Below are 22686 nucleotides of genomic sequence, written 5' to 3' on the forward strand. Positions count from 1 at the left end.
TCATCATCCAACTCCTATTCTTCTCCTCACAGGATTCCAGCCACGCTTCCCAGAGAACACCTCTCGCAGTACCTCCCTGATGCGAGCCACACTCATCTCAGTTGCGTTTCTGTCTGGGTTTTTCTGCAATATACTCCAAGACTTCTGAAAAGAGCATAGTTTATACACAACAGAGGCAGGATCATCAGGGTAAAATCTTGTCAAAACACGCCCTATTTATGGTCTTCAATATGACCTAGGATATAGTAACCCCCCCCCCCAATGAGGACTACCCTCATATACTTCCTAGGGAAAGACTGAATCCAGTCTCCCATTAAATAAAAAAAACCTATCAAGGGTTCTTTTTTATCAAAGGTGCACATCACCACCTGCCAGGCAAACCTGGCCATGGCACATTTGAACAACAGGTGATTAGTGTTTCTTTGCACCCACAAAAATAACACTCTTCATTCCCAATCCACTCCCTCTTGATCAAGTTCTCCTTAATAAGTATGCTTCTCTTAATAAGCAACCAGGAAGACTCTGATTTTGAGGGGAACTTTCAGTTTCCAGATCCCTCTAAACCCACCACGGGGCAGAAGATTTGAGAGGCATATATAGTCCTTTCACCATAAATCTATTCTTGGTATTCAGCAACCATAGCATCTTGTCTTTCTCATAACTCAATTCCACTAGCTTTGTCAATTTCTCCCATTGTCTCAAATACTCCTTCCGTCCGAAAAAGCTTGTCCCTCAAATGGATGTATCTAGCACCAATTTAGTGCTAGATACATCCATTTGAGAGACAAGCTTGGGATAAGCTTTTTCGGACGGAGGGAGTATTCATCATACAATGTCCTTCTTAAAGTGAAACTGGACCAGCCAAAACTTTTGGCATTTTTCACAGTAATCATCTTATCAAAGGAAATGTTGTATAACCTAGGGAATAGCTCTGTCGGCTTTTTATCCCCAAGCCACACATCTTCCCAAAATAGAGTTCTAGCACCATCTCCAACTACCCTCCTGGTCAGGCTAAGAAACAACTCTCTGACCTTCATCAAACCTTGCCAAAAATGAGAGCCACCATCTCTCACAAAAGCCAAAGGTACTCTCAGATTGGTATTTATTTTGCAGCATTTCCTGCTAGAGCGCTTCAGAATTCTCAAGTTTCCACATCCACTTCATTAAAAGGCATTTATTCATGACCTCAAGATCCAAAATGCCCAACCCCCCATAGCTTTTAGTCATACAGATAGTCTGCTAGCTAACTGGGTGGTATCTTTTCTTCTCTAGTGTTTCCTGCCACACCATCATAGCTCTGCTAGCATCCATGTTCTTCAACACCCCCTTTGGTGCTTCCAAAAAGGAGAGCATGTACAATGGAATGTTACTAAGACAAGAATTCACCAAAGTGATCCTATCTCCAGTTCATAGCAAGTTCATAATCCAGCCAGCCATCCTTTTCTCAATTTTTCGCTCAACTGGGCCCACTGTGTGTTACTCAATCTCCTGTCATCCACAGGGAGCCCCAAGTAAAGCAAAGGAAGGGACCCTTCTTTACATGTACATATCTCCATGTAGGCTTTCTTTTTTTTCCTTTGCACCCCCAAGCAAAAAAACTTCACTCTTGTGAAAATTTATCATCAACCTAGAAAAGTGTTAAAAACACACAACACAAATTTCAAATTTCTAGCTTTGTTCAGATCATCCTCAAGCAGAAATATAGTATCATCTCCATACTGCAGAACAACCAGTCGATCCTTAACCAAGTGTGGCATAAGCCCAGATATCAGTCCTTGTTCCTAAGCTCTCTTAACCAGGATTGCCAGACCTTCGGCAATGATATTAAAACAGTAAAGGTGACAGTGGGTCTCCTTGCCTTACCCTTTTGTGTGTTGAGAAATATGGCCTAATGTGGTCATTGACTTTGACTACAACTCTGCCCCCTCACACCAACTTCATCACCCGTCACACCAAACATCACCAAAGCCTTTAGCTTGCATCATTTGGTACAGAAAGGGCCACTTGACCTTGTCATAAGCTTTCTCATAATAAATTTTGAAAAGCACACCACTCATTTTCTTAGTTTTCATCTCATGTAGTATCTCATGCAAGAGAACCACACCCCTCCATGATGAACCTATCCTTAATAAATGCACTTTTGATTGATGTCTACTACACAACTTTTATTCTTGTAGACTCTATTGGGCCTCCAAGCGCAGAGTTTTGTAGGACAACAACAAATTTCCCTTAAGTGGATGACCTTAGGTTTATCAATCCGTGGGATGTGTAGGATGAAGATGTGCTCTCTCAACCAACCCTGAATCAAATACAATAAATCTCTTATGTCCCCAACACACCCAATACAATAGTAAATTCTATAGGTGCACTAGTTCGACAAAGAGATGGTGATACAGTGTAGTATGGATAGTAGGTGTAAGTTTTTGTAATCTGAACAAATAAAAACAACAAGATAGCAAGTAACAAAAGTGAGTAAAACCGGTGTTGCAATGCTTGAAAACAACGCCTGGGGTTCATACTTTCACTAGTGCAATCTCTCAACTATGCTAACATAATTGAATCATATAACCGTCCCTCAACGTGCGACACGGAATTACTCCAAAGTTCTTATCAATGGTGAAGAACATAAGATGAAATTGTTGTAGGTAGCAAACTACCTCAAAGTTATCAATTCCGATCAATCTATTGAGCCATCCCTATAAGTGTCGCAAACAGTCATAAAGTTCGTACTGAAATAACACCATATGATACGCATCAATCAACTCTAATGTCACCTGGATACTCCAATGTCTCACAAGTATCCATGAGTTAATTATCCGATATGCATCAAACAATTTTAGATTCATAATATCCAATTTAACACAAAGAACTTCAAAGAGTACCCCAAAATTTATATCGGAGAAAGTAAGACGAAAATGTGTATCAAGCTATGTGCCTAGATTACCCCATTGTCACCTCGGGAATCCGCAAGTTAATTACCAAAACATATATCAAGTGACTCAATAGAATACCCCATTGTCACCAGGGGTATCCACATGCAAGACATACATCAAGTGTTCTCAAGTCCAAAATAATCAATTCAATAATAATGAAACCTCAAAGGGAAAGACTAAATTCATCGCAGCAAGATAGAGAGGGAAGAACACCATATGATTCAACTATATTAACAAAGATCATGGTACATCAAGAACACGAGAGAGAGAGAGGAAGAGAGAGGGGGGAGAGATCAAACACATAGCTACTGGTACATACCCTCGGCCCCGAGGGTGAACTACTCCCTCCTCGTCATGGAGACTGCCAGGATGATGAAGATAAAGGAAATATGCCCTAGAGGCAATAATAAAGTTGTTATTTATATTTCCTTATATCATGATAAATGTTTATTATTCATGCTAGAATTGTATTAACCGGAAACTTGATACATGTGTGGATACATAGACAAAACTAGGCCTGGGCGTTCGGTATAAACCAAAAATTCGGTTTCTACCATTCGATGTTTATTAAATTTCGGTTAGTAAAAATAGAAACCGAAAATGCTAGCTAAATATAGCTAACCGAAATTTCGGTTAACTGAAGTTTCAGTGTGGTTTTCGGTTTTATACCGAAGAACCACACTTCAACTATCCATGCTTAGATTGTAGCAGTGGCACCCTCTTATATATATAGGCATCAAATTTGAATCATCCGTCCAGGGGAGCGAGGTGGGACTAAAGGAGACGAGCCGGCTGTACGCACATGCATGCCACCAAAGAAGCACACGTGAACTGGGCCTTGCGTCCTCTTGCATGCACTTTGGTCAAAAAAAGAAAAGGTAGGCCCATGTCATGGGAGCTGCGCATGATGCGTTGGTGGACGATCGTGGGAGCGTCGACGCGTGACTCCCGGAAGACATTGTTGCACGCATGCACGTGTATTTGCATCGTTTCTTTTGCTGATTCACGTTTCTTCAGGGGTTTTTCGGTTAACCGAGAATAAAACCGAACCTACCGAATTTTGTTCGGTTAGTTGACATGAAAACCGAATTTTGTTGTGACACTAGAAAAAAAATCAAAAATTCGGTTTATTTGGTTTCAGCATCGGTTCGGTTTACAGTTTGTCGGTTTTTATGCCCACTTGTCGGTGTCAAAACCGGCGGATCTCGGGTAGGGGGTCCCGAACTGTGTGTCTAAGGCGGATGGTAACAGGAGGCAGGGGACACGATGTTTTACCTAGGTTCGGGCCCTCTTGATGCAGGTAAAACCCTACCTCCTGCTTGATTTATTCTTAATGATATGAGTATTACAAGAGTTGATCTACCACGAGATCGGAGAGGTTAAACCCTAGAAGCTAGCCTATGGTATGATTGTATGTTGTCCTACGGACTAAAACCCTCCGGTTTATATAGACACCAGAAAGGGTTAGGGTTACACAAGGTCGGTTACAAAGGAGGAGATATACATATCTGTACTGCCTAGCTTGCCTTCCACGCCAAGTAGAGTCCCATCCGGACACGAGACGAAGTCTTCAATCTTATATCTTCATAGTCCAACAGTCCGGCCAAAGGATATAGTCCGGCTGTCCGGAGACCCCCTAATCCAGGACTCCCTCAGTAGCCCCTGAACCAGGCTTCAATGACGATGAGTCCGGCGCGCAGTATTGTCTTTGGCATTGCAAGGCGGGTTCCTCCTCCGAATACACCACGGAAGAATTTGAATACAAGGATAGTGTCCGAACCTGCAAAATAATTTCCACATACCACCGTAGAGAGAATAATATTTCCACAAATCTGATCAGCTGACACGTTTTAGCAACATGACATTATGCCATGGCCCGCTGATTATTCGAACCCTTTCCTTTAACTAGCCCCGCACATAACGCGAGGCAGTTTTTTGACACGTCTTGTCAAAGCAGAGATCGTGTCCCCCGTATTACGGGATTCTCATCAATACGGTCGTGGGTAACCCAACCACGCCTAGGACTCCTAGATTTTAGGCAAGTCCCAAACGGCCACAAGGAGGACGCTTGATATTCACCCTCTTTATAAAGGGTCAAGGCTTTTACTTTTTTCCTCTCGCGCTCAATCGAATCCCTCCCCCGCCTCGAGTTCTAACGCTCAAAGCTTAGGTCAGGCGCTTCGGATCTTCAATCATGTCCGGATCCAGCCTCCAGGGCCGGTGGATGCCCTCCTCCGTCACGGAAGAGGATATCAAGAAGTTGAGGGAGGCAAGATACCTGACCGTCGAAGTCTCGCATCGGCTGCCCGCCCGAGGGCAGGTCGTCCCTACTCCTGAACCCAATGAAGACGTCGTGTTCATCTCCCACTTCCTCCGAGGACTAGGCCTCACTCTGGATCCCTTCGTAATGGGTTTGATGTTCTATTACGGGCTTGATTTCCACGATCTACCCCGGATTCATTTCTTCACATCTTGGCATTTATTGTCGTATGTGAGGCCTTCCTCCGCATTACCCCTCACTTCGGCCTGTGGCTCAAGACCTTTGATGTGAAGCCGAAGACGGTCAAGGGGCAGCATGCAGCGTGTGGGGGTGCATTAGTAAGCAAGATTGCTGGAGCTCCGTGGCCAAAAGGTTCCTTTCCAGAGGTGTCTGGATTATGGCAACCGGAGTGGTTCTACATCACTGCTCCCAGAAGTGCCAAGTGGGTAGCTTCCCCCGCCTTTCGCTCGGGCCCTCCACCACAACTGATGTCATGGATCAGCAGGGGGCTGAGCTGGGGTCCAGCCAAGGATGTGCCCATATTGCAGAGCCGCATCTGGGATCTCTTCGAGGGAGATTTTAGTTTGGTTATGGTAGTGCAAGTCATGCTGGTCCGTCAAGTCCAGCCTTGCAAACGCCGACCCCTCCGTTTGTGGGAATTCAACCCAGAAGGATCGCGCGCTATTCAGAATTTCCTCGGCCTGACGCACGAGGAGATGTACAAATCATTCTTCGGACCCCAAACAGAGTGTCCGGATACTACCGAGGATGTGGGCCTGAGCAGCAACCGCACCGTCGACCAAGTAAGTAATCCTCTAGCCGAACACACTGTCTTTTGTTTATCATGACGTCATTCTGAGAAATCGCCCTCTGACCAGGACTGGCTAACAAAGGCGAAGATGATTCGGTGTTCGGCCCCCTTCCTGAGGGTTTGGACAATCCGGTACTGGAAAAGATGCTCGAGCTAGTACCTTGCCCGGAGCCCTCAAAGGAAGATAAAGGGGGGGGGGAATAATGAGGGCGAAAGTGGGACCCCATCGCTACCAATTCCAACCGAGGGAATGAGCACCTTCGTGAGGGAGGATAACCAAGGGGAAGAATCTGACCTTCTCTCGCTCCAGGGAAGGAAGAGGACTGCCTCTGAAGATCCGGAAACCAAGGCTTCCAAACGGGAGAAGAAGTCTCTAGCAGAGGGTCCTGCCATGGAAGGTGCTCTTGCCGCACAAAGCCCGCGCGGGGATCAGCCCTCTAACGAGTCGTAAGTGATCAAAATCTCCTTAATAGTAGAGATATTCTACCTTACTTCCAAGGAAAATAACCGAAGCGTTTATCTTGTAGTTCGGATCTTAGCCCCTCTCAACAGAGCTCGTCTTCAGGGGACCTTCTTCCGAAGATGATGGAGAGCGAAACGCCTCCCCCGGACTCCCCCGCTCAAGAAGCGGGCGACCTTGAAGTGTCGTCACGGAGGGCCTCTCCAGATCCGGTGAGGCCAGAAGATAATCCTATAGTCACCCAAAGTCCCCAGCATCCGGCTCTTGAAGAGGGCAAACAAAAGAGTCCGGTGCCGTCTGGTATGCAGTCAGACGCGCTGAGGGATCTGCTGAAGCGAGCGACCATCTTGTAAGAACACCGTACGTTGATGGGTACGGTGATGGAAAGGATTTCGTCTGCCGAAAGCGGGTTGCATGACGCCTTTATGAGTCTACTAACGAGCTTTGAGGTACGTAAAATGATATACCTTGGTGATAGTACCGCACATTTTTAGGTGTGCCCTGTGTAGATAGTAGCCCCTGAGACTCTGGTTGTCACCGAGAATGGCGGCAAACAGAGGATCATACTCCCAGGTAATAACCATACCGCCTTTATGTGCAGGTAGTGGAAGCTCCGGTGGCTAGCCGGACTCATGAGTTTGCCGAACTAAAGCGGCAACTGGATGCGGCGGATGCCGGCATCGAGCTTGTTAACAAGCGGCTTGACAAGGCACAGGGTAAGTGATATTTTCTGGTGAATGTCACATAGTAAGAGCAGCGTGATGCCAATATCTTTAATATGTTGTGACTGCAGATGGAGCTACCATCGTGGAGACCCTTCGAGCGGAACTTGCCCGGGCCAAAGAACAAGCAAGGAGTAGTAATGCGGCTGCTTTGAAGGCAACCGAAGAGTTAAGAGCCGAGAAGGCCGCGCATTGTGAGAGCAAAGAGAAAATGGCTAAGATGGCTGTAAAGTTGAAAGACACTGCCAACCGTTGCCAGTTCCTTGAGGAAGAAAACCGAGCGAAGGCGATGGACCTCGAAAAGGCCACGATGGCGACCAAAGACACCCGTTCTGCCATGAGAGCGAAGAAGGAGGAGCTGCGTGAAGCGTGTGACATTGTGGCTGGGAAGCCCTTTTTGCTGCGGAGGAAGTTCGGAGATCCGCGGCATGCCCCTCTGGATCGGCCATGGAGTTCGGCAGACGCATATCTGGACTTGGCGGCGAGCGCTGTCGATGCGGCCGAATACTTCCGAGATCAAACAGATCGTGAAGTGGACAAGCTGTTCTGGTCGTAGTTTAACGTTCCAGAGTGTCCGCTTCCATTGACCGATCAGCTAGTTGAATGGGCCGAACTTAATAGGTTGTCCGGACTCGCCATGAGGTCTGTCGTGGATCAGCTGTGGCCGGAAAGGCCAAAGCCAAACAGTTATTTTAGCCTGGTGCAGCAGTTCCTTGGTGCGGTGCCGCACATCAATGCGATGAAGAGGTCGACGTGCATAGAAGGCTCGTGGATGGCCCTTGCCCGTGTAAAAGCATACTGGGTGGAGATGGATGCTACCACTGTCGCGGCGCAGGGTTCGGCCATAGGCCGAGTGGCTGCCGAGCACTATTTTGAAGAAGTTCTTGAGGGTGCTCGTTTGATAGAGGCCTAGTGCTCGAAGAATATTATGTTTGAGTGACATGTATTCTCATTGTAAAAACAATGTTTTATTAAATTTATCAAGGTTGTGTTTATACTTTTGCCCAAAAGTATTGTGATGCCTCATGTGCGGCCGTTTATGTATATATGTATATAACCTGAAAGATTGCAGTCGTTGGCTTCAGCCCCCACGCATACAATGCGGGGGTGTTCGCAGAAGACACGTATTCACACTTAATCCAACGTCTTGGTCCTAGTAAGGAGGTGATAGCGCAGCGAACTAGGCAACCGAACTATAATGCTTTAACACTTTCACTTAGCCATAGGAGTTTGACAGTGGGGCTACTATATAGTCCCTGGTGGCTCCGCACTCGTCCGGATTCAGGGTGCGTACATTCCTAGCCAGGAAACGACCCTTCGTTAATGCGGAGGAATCCCGAAGATTCCGATTGGTCATCGAGTGGTTGACCAGTCTCATGCTATATCATGACAGTTAGTTTTCGGCTTTCTCTACTGAGGTGCTCGTCCAGATGAACCAGGGCACAATCGCAGTAGTTCTCCTGGTGCCGCCTTAGCCAATAGAGCGGAACGTAAGGCAGCAAAACACAGGAGCCGGGCAAACCCAACATTTGACCAAAGACATGATTAGGAGCTGATGCATATAAGGCCAAACTCGCGACACCGAACACTCCCTAAGGTATTCGGTCTTTATGGTGTAAACCGGGTCTAAACAGTACCCTTTGTAATAAGCCCCTGGTGTCCAGGTACGTGCATTATTCTGGCGTGGCCACATGCCAAGACGTCAGCATCCTTCTCGGTTGTACTGAGAATCCGAGGGATGTAAATCAACAAGAGACAGTAAAAAAAGTTTACGCAGGGTCTTAATCTACAAAGAATCCTTGGAACGGGTCCCTGCTGCATGTCTGCGCCTGTGTCTCCGTTGTGCCGTATTCTGGACGGGTGTAGCACGATGGTCATCTAAAAAAGAGAGGAACTTAATTGAAAAGTTGCCGTGCAAAAGTTAAGTTATACTAAATAAACAATATACAGTTGAAAATGAGTGAAGGTGAGCCTTATTGCCACTTTTGCGCGCGCGTTGAGCCCCTTGTATTGTAATAGGGGTATAGCCATCAAACTTGTATTAATTACATATAGCTGAGCCGGACTCGTCTAGCCGTGTCCGTGGTCTTAACGACCTGTCAAATGCTTGAGTTGGTGAGGCCGTTTAGTGTGCGGCGGCCAAGGCGGCCGCACCGTCATCGGCGCATAAGGAGCGCTCAATATTTCCATTTACAGTAATGATGCCACATGGACCAGGCATCTTGAGCTTGAGGGAAGCGTAATGTGGTATTGCATTAAAGTGAGTGAAAGCTTCGCGTCCGAGTAGTGCTTGATAGCCACTTTGGAACGGAGCAATGTGGAAGGTTAAATTTTTGCTACGGAAGTTATCGGGGAAGCCGAACATAATCTCTAGTAGCAGGGAGCCCCTGCAATGAGACTCCGGGCCTGGCGTTACTCCTTTAAAGGTAGTATTACTATGGCAAATTTTTGTTGGGTCTATCCCCATTTTGCGGATTGTGTCCTGATATATCAGGTTTAGGCTACTGCCGCCGTCCATCAGGACTCGTGTGAAGTGGTATCCGTCAATTATTGGATCTAATACCAAGGCAGCCCATCCTGCGTTCCGGATACTTGCTGAGTAATCCTGATGGTCGAAGGTGATCCGTTGAGACGGCCAGTGGCAGAACTCCGCGGTGATAGGCCCTTGGGCATGTTTATCTGGGAGTGCCGATTTGTTTCTCCCCTTTATCACGTGTAACACGTTTACTGTTTTGACTTCTGGTGGAAATTTCTTCTGTTCCCCAGTGTTTTGCTTGCAAGGCTCATCCTCGTCTTCGCTTGGTGTATCCTGCCCCTTATGTTCGGCGTTGAGCTTGCCGGACTACTTGAAGACCCAACATTCTCTATGGGTATGATTTGCAGGTTTATCGGGGGTGCTATGGATCTGACATATTTGGTCCAGGATTTTGTTTAAGCTGGACAGTTCATCTCTAGTGCCTTTAGGGGGCGGCTTTTGCTGACCTGGCCGAGAGCTTCTAAACCCGGTGTTTACCGCCGTGCTCTTCGGGTTGTCTTCTTTATTCTGGCGCTTATTATTTTTGCTGCGTCGTGATTTCTCGTTTCCATCTCTAACTTCGGATGTACTTGGGTCGCTGGTGCTACATCGGGCTAGCCAGCTGTCCTCGCCCGCGCAAAAGCGGGTCATGAGGCTTGTTAATGCTGCCATTGTTTTCGGATTTTCTTGGTCGAGGTGCCTGGCAAGTCATTCATCTCGGACGCTGTGCTTGAAGGCTGCCAAGGCCTCGGCGTCCGGATAGTCGACTATTTGGTTCTTTTTAGTAAGAAACCTGTTCCAAAGCTTTCGGACTGACTCTCCGGGCTGTTGAGTTATATGACTCAAATCGTCCGCATCCGGAGGTCGGACATAAGTCCCTTGAAAATTCGCCCGAAAAGCGTCTTCGAGCTCTTCCCAGCTTCCAATGGAGCTTTCGGGGAGGCTTTTGAGCCAGTGCCGAGCTGGCCCTTTGAGCTTGAGGGGTAAGTACTTGATGGCGTGGAGATCATCTCCTCGAGCCATATGAATATGGAGGATATAGTCCTCAATCCAGACTCCAGGGTCTGTTGTTCCGTCGTAAGCCTCTATGTTTATGGGTTTGAATCCCTATGGAAATTCATGATCCAGCACCTCGTCGGTGAAACATAGAGGGTGTGTGGCACCCCTGTATTTGGGTGTACCGTGGTATTCGGATGTTTGTTGTGTCGCATTGTATGTTGGAGCGCGCCTGCGTGGTCCATAGATGGATCTGGTTGTGCCATCCTTTTGATGTGAGCCCTTACGTGGATCGCGTACTGGTTTATGTGCAGCATCGATTGCCGCTTTATGTTGTCTATGAGGTCGTCTATCCGACCGGATGGCCATTTTATTTTTTAATTGTGGAGGATCTAAGGCCTCCTCATCGAATTCAGGTAGCAACTTTCGCTTTGGATAGCTCTTGGTGTGGCGATTACTACCGTACTTCGCTGCTGTGTTGAGTACTTCACTCCATTTGATTTTGAGTGTGTCTTGTGTAGCCTTGAGCCTTTGCTTCTGTTTCTTCAGACTCCTCGCCGTGGCAACAAGCCTTTGGTGGGCATTATGTTGCTCCTGGCGCCTGTCCGGTGTGATGTCGTTCGGACTATTATCTTCGACGGGGTTGGATTGTTCGGCTTGATTTTCCGTGTTGCCGTGGTCGGGTAATGGTTCACCCTGCTCTAACGCTGGGTCTATGTGATTGTTATTTCTGCCGAGGCAGGATTTGGAGCGGCGTTTACGCCGCCGCTTTGACTGCTACTCGAGGGAACCACCCTTCGCTGCGTCCTTCCGTTCCTCGTCGTTATTTTCTTTGGGTGTGTCCACCATGTATACGTCATGTGATGAGGTGGCTATCCAGTGCCCGGTGGGCAGTGGTTCCTCTTCGACTCCCGCATCGTCGTCCATACCGTCGATGTCTTTGGAGTCGAAGTCGAGCATGTCGGTTAAGTCATCGACAGTGGCTACTAAGTGGGTGGTGGGTGGGCGACAAATTTCTTTGTCATCCGCATTCCAATCCTGCCGGACATAGTTCGGCCAGGATCCTCCTGACAAGGAAAGAGACCTTAATGAGTTCAATATGTCGCCGAAGGGCGAGTGCTGAAAAATATCCATGGAGGTGAACTCCATGATCGGCGCCCAATCGGATTCGATAGGAATGGGCGGAGGCGGTTCGGAGTCCCTGGCCGGAGAAGGATCCAGCAGTTTGGCAACACGGCTCTCGTGAAGGGTAAGGTCGATATTCGGCTCGATCGCCGCAGAGGGTACGGCCTCCGTGATGGGGTCTATCCACTCGTCCACGGATGGCGAAACTGGCTCCGAATTGAGGGTCGGAGCGGCTGCCGGTGCGATCTCCTGAATACGGTCTGATAGTAGAGCTAAATCGTACTCATCGTGGTCGCACGGCGCACAAGGCAGGGGCTCGAATCCGTCGAAGATCAAGTCTCCGCGGATATCGGCCGTGTAGTTTAAGCTTACAAACCTGATCTGGTGGCCAGGGGCGTAACTTTCGATCTGCTCCAGATGACCAAGCGAGTTGGCCCGCAGTGCGAAGCCGCCGAACACAAAGATCTGTCCGGGGAGAAAAGTATCACCCTGGACTGCATCGCTATCGATGATCGTAGGAGCCATCAAGCCTAACGGCGACGACATAGAGGAACTCTCAATGAAAGCACCAATGTCGGTGTCAAAACTGGCGGATCTCGGGTAGGGGGTCCCAAACTGTGCGTCTAAGGCGGATGGTAACAGGAGGCAGGGGACACGATGTTTTACCCAGGTTCGGGCCCTCTTGATGGAGGTAAAACCCTACGTCCTGCTTGATTTATTCTTAATGATATGAGTATTACAAGAGTTGATCTACCACGAGATCGGAGAGGCTAAACCCTAGAAGCTAGCCTATGGTATGATTGTATGTTGTCCTACGGACTAAAACCCTCCGGTTTATATAGACATCGGAAAGGGTTAGGGTTACACAAGGTCGGTTACAAAGGAGGAGATATACATATCCGTACTGCCTAGCTTGCCTTCCACGCCAAGTAGAGTCCCATCCGGACACGAGACGAAGTCTTCAATCTTATATCTTCATAGTCCAACAGTCCGGCCAAAGGATATAGTCCGGCTGTCCAGAGACCCCCTAATCCAGGACTCCCTCACCACCCCTAGACAAAACACAGTGTCCCTAGTAAGCCTCTACTAGACTAGCTTGTTAATCAAAGATGGCTAAGTTTCCTAACCATAGACATGTGTTATCATTTGATGAACGGGATCACATCATTAGGAGAATGATGTGATGGACAAGACTCATCCGTTAGCTTAACATGTTGATCATTTAGTTTTATTGCTATTGCTTTCTTCATGACTTATACATATTCCTTTGGCTATGAGATTATGCAACTCCTGAATACCGGAGGAACACCTTGTGTGCTATCAAACATCACAACGTAACTGGGTGATTATAAAGATGCTCTACAGGTGTATCTGATGGTGTTTGTTGAGTTGGCATAGATCGAGATTATGATTTGTCACTCCATATATTGGAGAGGTATACCTGGGCCCTCTCGGTAATGCACATCAATATGAGTGTGGGAGTCCTAGATTAGGGGGTCTCTGGGCAGCGGGACTATCTCCATTGGCCGGACTGTTAAACTATGAAGATACAAGATTGAAGACTTCGTCTCGTGTCCGGATGGGACTCTACTTGGCGTGGAAGGCAAGCTAGGCAATATGGATATGGATATCTCCTCCTTTGTAACCGACCTTGTGTAACCCTAACCCTCTCCGGTATCTATATAAACTGGAGGGTTTTAGTCCGTAGGACAACATCAACATACAATCATACCATAGGCTAGCTTCTAGGCTTTAGCCTCTCTGATCTCGTGGTAGATCTACTCTTGTACTATCCATATCATCAATATTAATCAAGCAGGACGTAGGGTTTTACCTCCATCAGGAGGGCCCGAACCTGGGTAAAACATTGTGTCCCCTGCCTCCTGTTACCATCCACCTTAGACGCACAGTTTGGGACCCCCTACCCGAGATCCGCCGGTTTTGACACCGACATTAGTGCTTTCATTGAGAGTTCCTCTGTGTCGTCGCCGTTAGGCTTGATGGCTCCTACTATCATCAATGGCGATGTAGTCCAGGGTGAGACTTTTCTCCCCGGACAGATCTTCGTGTTCGGCGGCTTTGCACTGCGGGCCAATTCGCTTGGCCATCTGGAGCAGATTGAAAGTTACACCCCTGGCCACCAGGTCAGGTTTGGAAGCTTAAACTACACGGCTGATATCCGTGGAGACTTGATCTTCGACGGATTCGAGCCTCTGCCTTGTGCGTCACACGGTCACGATGAGTACGATTTAGCTCTACCATCGGATAGTGTTCAAGAGATCGCACAGGCAGCCGCTCCAACCCTTAAAATTCGGAGCCAGGTGCGCCTTCCACGGATGGGTGGATGGACCCCGCCACGGAGGCCTTACCCTCAGCGGCGATCGAGCCAAACATCGACCTTACCTTGCACGAGAGCCGTGCTGTTAAAACTGTCGGATCCTTCTCCGGCCATGGACTCTGAACCGCCTGCGCCCGTTCCTGTCGAATCCGATTGGGAGCCGATCATGGAGTTTACCTCCGCGGATATTTTTCAGCACTCACCCTTTGGCGACATACTGAACTCATTAAGGTCTCTCTCCTTGTCAGGAGGATCCTGGCCGAACTGTGTCCGGCAGGACTGGGATGCGGACGACGAAGAAATTTGAGGCCCACCCACCACCCACTTAGTAGCCACTATCGATGACTTAACCGACATGCTCGACTTCGACTCCGAAGACATCGACGGTATGGATGACGATGTGGGAGGCAAAGAGGAACCACCGCCCACAGGGCACTGGACAGCCACCTCATCATACGATATATACATGGTGGATACACCCAAAGAAGGCAATGGCGACGAGATAGCGGAGGATGACCCCTCCAAGAAGCAACCCAAGCGTCAACGTCAGCGGCGCCACTCTAAGTCCCGCCAAAGCAAAAGTGGTGATACCGACACGGGAGACAATAATACTCCGGATAGTGCCGAAGACAACAACAATCCCCTCCAGCAAGATTTAGAGCAGGAGGATGGAGGAGCCAACCCTCCTGAGAGAGCGACAGATGGAGAAGAGGAGGATGATAATTACATGCCCCCCTCCGAAGACGAGGCAAGCCTCGGCGACGACGAATTCGCTGTGCCAAAGGATCCCGTCGAACAAGAGCGCTTCAAACGCCGGCTTATAGCCACGGCAAATAGCCTTAAGAAAAAGCAGCAGCAGCTTCAAGCTGATCAGGATCTGCTAGCTGACAGATGGACTGAAGTCCTCGCTGCCGAGGAATATAAACTCGAGCGCCCCTCCAACAGTTACCCAAAGTGCAGGTTGCTACCCCGACTGGAGGAAGAAGCGTATGATGCGGCTGATCGGCCACCTCGTGGCCACGATAGAGAGGCATTCCATCCAAAAACTCAGCCTGCACCCCAACACCATTCAAATAAAAAGGCATGGGGAGATACGCCAGACCTGCGAGACATATTGGAGGACAAAGCAAAGCATGCAAGATCGATCTACGGATCACGGGGGCGCGCCACTATGTGAGACGATAAACGTCACGCCAGATACAGTAAAAGTAAATCCGGCCGAACACAGCGGGCAAGACCCATTCGAATTGCGTCGCGATATAGCCCAATACAGAGGCGCCGCAGACCCCCTATGCTTCACAGATGAAGTTATGGATCATCAAATCCCAGAAGGTTTCAAACCTGTAAATATTGAATCATACGACAGCACAACAGATCCCGCAGTATGGATCGAGGATTTCCTCCTCCACATCCACATGGCCCGCGGTGATGACTTACACGCCATCAAATACCTCCCATTAAAGCTCAAGGGACCAGCGCGGCATTGTCTTAACAGCTTGCCAGCATAATCCATCAGCTGTTGGGAAGATCTGGAAGCCGCATTCCTCGACAACTTTCAGGGCACTTATGTGCAGCCACCAGATCCTGATGACTTGAGCCACATAATTCAGCAGCCAGAAGAATCAGCCAGGCAATTCTGGACTCGGTTCCTAACAAAGAAAAATCAAATTTCCGACTGTCCGGATGCAGGGGCCCTAGCGGCTTTCAAACACAACATCCGCGACGAATGGCTAGCCCGGCACCTTGGTCAGGAAAAGCCGAAATCTTTGGCAGCCCTCACGATACTCATGACCCGCTTTTGTGCGGGAGAAGACAGCTAGCTGGCTCGCAGTAATAACATATCAAAGAACCATGGTACTTCGGATACCAAGGACGGCAATAGCAGGTCACGTCGCAACAAACATAAGCGCCGCATTAACAGCGATAATACCGAGGATACGACAGTCAATGCCGGATTCAAAGGCTGTAAACCCGGTCAGCGGAAAAAGCCATTCAAACAAAGTATGCTGGGTCCGTCCAGCTTGGACCGTATACTCGATCGCTCATGTCAAATACACAGCACCCCAGAAAAGCCAGCCAATCACACCAACAAGGATTGTTGGGTGTTCAAGCAGGTCGGCAAGTTAATTGCCGAAAACAAGGACAAGGGGCCACATAGAGATGACGAGGAGGAGCCCCGTCAGCCACACACCGGAGGACAGAAGAGGTTTCCCCCACAAGTGCGGACGGTGAACATGATATACGCAATCCACATCCCCAAGAGAGAGCGAAAGCATGCGCTTAGGGACGTATATGCGTTTGAGCCAGTCGCCCCAAAGTTCAACCCATGGCCCTCCTATCCGATCACTTTCGATCGCAGGGACCATCCCACTAGTATCCGTCATGGCGGATTCGCCACACTAGTTCTGGACCCAATCATTGACGGATTTCACCTCACTCGAGTCCTTATGGATGGCGGTAGCAGCCTGAACCTGCTTTATCAGGACACAGTGTGCAAAATGGGTATAGACCCCTCAAGGATCAAACCCACAAAAACAACCTTCAAAGGCATCATTCCAGGCGTAGAGGCCCATTGCACAGGCTCAATTACACTGGAAGTGGTCTTTTCAGATCCCCGGATAACTTCCGAAGCGAAGAGTTAATCTTCGATATAGTCCCGTTCCGCAGTGGTTATCATGCACTGCTCGGGGAACTGCATTTGCGAGATTCAATGCGGTACCGCATTATGCATACCTCAAGCTCAAAATGCTAGGACCTCGCAGGGTTATTATAGTCAATGGAAACACATAGCGCTCTCTCCGAATAGAGGAGCACACTGCGGCCCTCGCAGAAGAAGCACAAAACAGCCTCTCAAGGCAATCCACCAGTTCGTTGTTCCAAGACCCGAACACCTTCAAGCGTGCTCGGAGCAATCGGCAAATAGACCGCCTGGCACGATCTGAGCTCGCGTAGCAATGCGGCCCCCACCCCAGTCCCAGCCAAGCGGCGAAGCTCGTGTCACGCGTACATAATTACGCATTAAAAATACCATGGGCACATGTGGGGAGGGGGGTCACACTGCGGCACGCCCCAAGATGCGGCTTAAACCACACTAGGGGCTTCCCGTTTGGTTATTTTTCTCTTTTTTCAGGACCTTAATCTCTGGAAACCCTGTCCGGCAGCACTATTGTCGAACACATGATGCAGCAAACCAAGGAGGCAGAAAGCTACATCACACCACAGAATTCCCAGGTGGATTACAATACCGAGCGAAATATTTGATTTAATACTGTTCCTCAGCTTTCCCTTGGAAGGGACATAGTCCCACTCTTTGCTTATCGCACTATCTGTATCATTCTGCTTTAACGCACCTTTTTGAATAAACAATGCATAACATCACGACTATTATTGCATTCTTGTTATATATATATATGTGTGTGTGTTCATTAATGACGCCTTGCAACCGTACACTTTGGTACGACCAATACACCAGGGGCTTACGTACCCCACAATATGGTGTGAAAAGTCCGAACACTTTCTCAAGTGCGGCACCCCGAACTTATAGCATTATATGCATCAGCTCCGAATCATGTCTTTGGTCAAATGTTGGGTTTGCCCGGCTCCTATGTTTGGTACCTTATGTTCCGCTCTATCGGCTAAGGTAGCGCTAGGCGAACTACTGCGATTGTGCCCCGGTTCTGCCGGGCTTAGCACCTCAGTAGAGAAAGCTAAAACTGACTGTCATGATAAGGCGAGAGACTGGTCGTTGTTCGGCGAGGTTTTCGAGTCCCTAAAGACTTATGCCGCTTAGGGAGAGGGGCCGACCCTGTCCGGCTTAAAGGCGTGTATCGCGCCCCGAATTCGGCCTTCCGAATACCAGGGGCTTCGCCGAAATTTAAAATTATAGAATTCTATGGCTAAGTGAGAGTGATAAAGCATTATTAGTCCGCTTGCCTTGTTCGTTGTGCTAAGCACCTCCCTCGAAGGACCCAAACATGGGAACAAGAGTGCTCAGGTTTATCGCGAACACCCCAGCACTCGTGGCATGGGGGCAGAAGCCGAGGACTAGCCATCTCTGAGATTGGATAAATGGCCAAACAGAAGGTAATATTTTAAATTCACACAAGCGTTGCATAGCGCATATGAAACAAGTTTTCATCATACAGGATCACACGAGCAAGTTTACTCAAATATTACATCCTTTGAACATTCGTCTGCCACAAGACGGGCACCCTTCAAGACACCCTCATAATAAATTTCGGGGGTGCGATGCTCTTTGCCCTGCGGCGGCCCTTCCTTGATCAGCTTCACGGCATCTAGTTTGGCCCACTGCACCTTCACATGGGCGAAAGCCCGGCGTGCACCTTCGATGCAGACGGACCGCTTGACGACCTCCAGCCGTGGGCAGGCATCCACAAGCCGCCTCACCAGGACGAAGTAGCTGTTCGGAAGGGCGTCGCCAGGCCATAGCCGGACTATAAAGCCCTTCATGGCCTGTTCGGCCGCCTTGTGCAGCTCGACCAGATGCTTTAGCTGGTCACTCAGAGGCATCGGGTGTTCGGTCCCAGTATACTAAGACCAGAACAGCTTCTCTGTTGAGCTTCCCTCCTCGGCCTGGTAAAACTATGCGGCATCCGACACGCTGCGGGGCAAATCTGCGAATGCTCCTGGAGAGCTCCGAATTCGGGTAAGTAATCGGTAATTTACTTTTACATGCTTGCTCTGCATATAGAATGCCTTACCCGCCGCTATCTTCTTCATTGCGTCGATCTCCTGGAGGGCCTTTTGGGCTTCGGCCTTGGCACTTTTCGCGCTCTTGAGGGCCGCGGCAAGCTCAGACTCTCGCGTCTTCGAGTCAAGCTCCAACGCCTCGTGCTTCGTCATGAGAGCCTGGAGCTCTTGCTGCACCTCGCCCACTCTTGTTTTTCTCGCTCGGTGCACTCCTTGGCCACTTCATCTTCGGCCTTGGTTAGCGCTGCTTCAGGGTCGCCACCTCGGTCGTGGCCCCTGGCAGATATACGATGATCCTGTCATTTTGCAATCGCGTCTTTTATATATATACATATCTATAGACAGGGTATTACTTACCCTTGTTCTCCTCGAGCTGCCTCTTGGCAAGGCCGAGCTCTTTCTTGGACCCCTCAAGGTCCTGCTTCAGTACGGCAACCTCCGTAGTAAGTGCGACGGATGCCAGCAGCGAGGCATGCATACGCATATTGACATACTTATATTAGACTCCTGCGATATTATTTGATCCTCTGTTCGACTTTTCTTTGTGAACACCGAACAAAGCATCAGGGGCTACTGTCTATGCGGTAATATTTTTCCTATATTTTAAAACACTTACCTCAAAGCCTGTTAGAAGGCTGGCACAGGCTTCGGTCAATCCGCTCTTGGCGGACTGAACCTTCTGGACCACCGCACTCATAATAGTACGGTGCTCCTCGTCGATGGAAGCGCCGCGAAGCGCTTCCAGCAGATTGTCCGGCGCCTCTGGATGGACAAAGGTCACCGGCACAGGCGTCTTGCCCCTCTTAGAAGGAGGCCGCCTGCCCGAGCCCGGAACCACTGGAGGTTCCGGCGCGGTGTTCGGCTGAGGGCCAAACTCGGAGCTCTCAGGGGCCTTGTCCCCTCGGCTCCCGGAGTCCGGGAGGCCGCCTTGAGGCGCCTTCAGGACTATCTCCCCTCGACCCAGTGCCTCATGAGAAAGCACCTCGGCGTCGTCCGCAGGATGAGGGGAGGTGGCGGTTGGGACTGGATCGCTATCCATGTCCGACGAGCCCAGGGAGCCGTCCGATGATACATCGATACTAGCTCGTGGCGGCCTGCATAATTATGTTCGGCGTTAGGGAAAGCAGTGCGACAAAGGAATGCTATGAGTTACTCTGGTATTCGAATACTTACGATCTCCCCAGGGGCTTGGCCCTGGGCAACCACTCGTCTTCGTCATCATCGGCAACGGTGGTAGAGTAGTCCGGAAGGAGAGTTCTCCCCTTCTTGGACCCTTCGGCCCCCCAGTTGGGGCGGCCTTCCTTTTCTTGTCTCCCTCGCCTGGAGGGGGAGCATCTTATTCTTCCTCCTCGTCTTCGGGGGAGGAGTGTGCCGCAGAGTTATCGGACGATGAGTCCCATAACACCTGGCGCCGAGAACTCTTTCGGGTTCCCTTGGCCTTCTTGGTCTTCTCCGACGCCTTGTAAGGAGCCGGAGTTAGCATCTCCGTCAGGAGAGCGCCCGCAGTGTCTTCGGGCAAAGGGGCCGGACAGTTAATCTGTCCTGACATCTCCACCCAGTCCTGTCAAAGGCATGGGGATTAGACCCCGCACATGATTAAGCTAGGGGAAATAAATGTCCTACGAGACGTATTGAACTCACCGAACGCGCTAGGTGCTTCGCGCTTAGTCCGTGGTCCTCGGCGAGAGGAGGGACCTCGGCGCCCTTGAACAGCACCTTCCAGACGTCCTTGTGCGTCGTATCAAAGAGCTCGCTCAGAGTCTGGTGCCGGGCCAGGTCGAACTCCCACAAGTTAAAATCCCGTTGTTGACACGGGAGGATCCGGCGGATGAGCATAACCTGGACTATGTTGACAAGCTTGAGCTTCTTGCTTGCCATACTCCGGATACATTTCTGGAGTCCATCCAACTCCACCGATGAACCCCACTACAAGCCCTTCTCTTTCCAGGAAGTGAGCCGTGTAGGGAATCCGGATCGAAACTCGGGGGTTGCCGCCCATTTGGCGTCACGCGGCTCGGTGATGTAGAACCACGCTGATTGCCATCCCTTTATTGTCTCCACAAAGGAGCCTTCAAGCCATATAACGTTGGGCATCTTGCACACCATGGCTCCGCCGCATTGTGCTTGTTGGCCTCGTACCACCTTTGGCTTGATATTGAAGGTCTTTAATCACAGGCCGAAGTGGGGCCGGATGCGGAGAAAAGCCTCACACACGACGATGAACGCCGAAATGTTGAGGATGAAGTTCGCGGCCAGATCATGAAAGTCCAGCCCGTAGTAGAACATGAGACCACGGACGAATGGATGGAGGGGAAACCCCAGTCTGCGGAGGAAGTGGTGGAGGAAAACTACCCTCTCGTGAGGTTCCGGGGTAGGGACGATCTGCCCCGCAGCGGGCAGCCGATGCGCGATATTCGCGGCTAAGTATCCGGCTCCGCACAGCTTCTTGATGTCCCCCTCCGTGACGGAGGAGACCATCCACCTGCCTCCCGCTCCGGACATGGTTGGAGAAGGTTGAGGTGGGAAGTGTGGACTTGGGCGCTAGAGCTCGAGTGTGCGAAAACGAATGAGCAAAGGAGGAAGAAGGCGTGGATGAAAAGGTAAATCCTTATCCCTTTATATGGGCAGACGAAACTAAGCGTCCCCACTAGCCTGGTAAAACTCGCTTATCCCCCAAGTGCCGTAATCGATGGCGTGGTTGGGTTACCCACGCCCGTATTGATGAGAATCCCGTGATAAGGGGACACGATCTTTGCTTTGACAAGAAGTGTCGAAAAACTGCCTCGCGTTATGTGCGGAGCTAGTTAAAGGAAACGGTTCGAATAATCACCAGGCCATGGCATAATGTCGTGTTGCTAAAACAAGTCAGCAAATTAGATTTGCGGAAATATTATTCTCTCTACGGTGGTATGTGGAACTTATTTTGCTGGGTCGGACACTATCCTTGTATTCAAATCCTTCTGTGATGTATTCGGAGGAGGAACCCACCTTGCAATGCCGAAGACAATACTGAGCGCCGGACTCATCGTCATTGAAGCCTGGTTCAGGGGCTACTGTGGGAGTCCTGGATTAGGGGGTCTCCGGGCAGCCGGACTATCTCCATTGGCCGGTGAAAGCACAAGTGCTCCCTGGGTGGTTTTGGTAATTAATGTCAACATATCTCTTGTTGGACTAACACTTTTACCTAGTATGTTTCAGATAAGTTCAATAATGGAGTGGCATGGACTAGAGGATGTGGAACCCTTTCAAGATGCTAAGGACAAAGGATTGGCTCAAGCTTCAAGATCAAGACTCTACATTTTCTATTTTAGTGATCCAAGATCACATTAAGTCTATAGGAAAAGCCAATACTATCAAGAGGGGATGAGGTGTTGCTTAATGGCTTGCTTGCTCAAAGTGCTTAGTGATATGCTCCAAAACCCTCAACTACCTTCCCACATCCACATATGACCTAAACCAAAAGTCAAACTCGGCCCCACCGATTCTATCTATCCGGCGCCACTGAGTTTCAAATGTCATAGCCACTGCCACAAACCCTAGCACATTGGTTTCACTGATAGGGATCTCGGTCTCACCGAGATGGGATTGTAATCTCTCTGTTTCCCTTCGTAACGTTTCGGTCTTACCGAGATGAGCGATCGGTCCCACCGAGATTGCAATGTAAACTCTCTGTTTCCCTTTTGTAACATTTCGGTCTCACCGAGATGAGCGAATCGGTCCCACCGAGTTTACCTGACCAACTCTCTGGTTAGCTTATTACCAAAATCGGTCCCACCGAGTTTGTGTAATCGGTCACACCGAGATTACATTATGCCC

This window comes from Triticum urartu, chromosome 1A (genome assembly GCF_056163025.1).
Source record: "Triticum urartu cultivar PI428250 chromosome 1A, HENAU_Tu73, whole genome shotgun sequence".
NCBI lineage: Eukaryota > Viridiplantae > Streptophyta > Magnoliopsida > Poales > Poaceae > Triticum > Triticum urartu.